The 1,228-nt window shown below is 48.1% G+C and overlaps 1 pseudogene across 1 annotated transcript; it reads right to left on the bottom strand.

Annotated features, from left to right (window-relative positions):
• Positions 1-235: 235 nt before the first annotated feature.
• LOC308424024 (ras-related protein Rab-7a-like) lies at positions 236-944 on the bottom strand (annotated as a pseudogene). Its single transcript has one exon. The product of its transcript is annotated as a ras-related protein Rab-7a-like (transcript).
• Positions 945-1,228: the final 284 nt, after the last annotated feature.

Here is a 1,228-nt window from a genome sequence, read left to right as displayed (position 1 = left end):
ACCCTGACAGGCACAGGCTGGAGTTTGCTTGCTCTCTCTCTCTCTCTCTCTCTCTCTCTCTCTCTCTCTCTGTGTGTGTGTGTGTGTGTGTGTTGGATTAACTGGTGGAGTTTCTTTTGGCAGCTGGATGTGAGAGCTCACGTCCTGGTCTGTTTAGAGGAGGAGGGACGCATATCAAAGGCCTACGTGTGTGTTCTTGGTCTGTGAATGACTCTGCTCTGTGCTCACTGCCCCTTCAACAACTGCAGCTCTCTATGGAGGCCTTGGCCCGATCATTCTTGTCCAGTTTGATGGGTTCAGGGAATTCACTGTACAGCTCCACTTCTGTTTCCTGTGTAAGAGCATTCTGAGCAATTGTCTGGAAGGCTTGCTCCACATTGATGGCCTCCTTGGCACTGGTCTCAAAGTAAGGAATGTTGTTTTTGCTGTAGCACCATGCCTGTGCCCTCTTTGTGGACACTTGTCTGTTTTCCAGGTCAATCTTGTTTCCCAACACAAAAGGGAAGTTCTCAGGATCCCGGGGCTGGCCTGGATGAGAAACTCATTTCTCCAGCTGTCGAGGGTTTTGAATGTGTTGGGGGCAGTCACATCAAACACTAGAGCACAGCAATCTGCACCTCTATAGAAGGCCACACCAAGAGACTGGAACCGTTCTTGACCAGCTGTGTCCCAGATCTGCATGGTAACAAGTCTGTCATCCACCATCACCTCCTTGGTCAGAAACTCTGCTCCTATTGTGGCTTTGTACTGGTTACTGAACTTCTTATTCACATACTGGTTCATGAGAGATGTCTTTCCAACACCAGAGTCTCCCAGGATGATGACCTTCAGCAACACTTTCTTCCTAGAGGTCATCCTTGAAGCACAGGGTCAACGGAGGAGGAGACACAATGCAGGCCGTGACAGAGAGGTCCGACTCCAGCTCCAACAGGTTCCTCGGAGCTGCTCAGTCCCCAAACACCGTCGCCAACACTGCCACCTTGGGCTTTATGGTCAAAGCCCTGGTCTTGCTCTCACTTCCACCCTGTATTCATCTTTTAAATGACTGTAAGATTGTGGTATTGTTCTACTTTTCTTTCTTTCTTTCTTTCTTTCTTTCTTTTAAAAAGATTTATTTATTATATTTAAGTACACTGTAGCTGTCTTCAGACATGCCAGAAGAGGGCACCACATTACAGATGGTTGTGAGCTACCATGTGGGTGCTGGGAATTAAACTCAGGACCTCTG

Source organism: Micromys minutus (genome assembly GCF_963924665.1).
Source record: "Micromys minutus genome assembly, chromosome: 9".
NCBI lineage: Eukaryota > Metazoa > Chordata > Mammalia > Rodentia > Muridae > Micromys > Micromys minutus.
The sequence above is the reverse complement of the archived record's forward strand: the minus strand, read 5'-3'. Positions and strand labels throughout refer to the sequence as shown.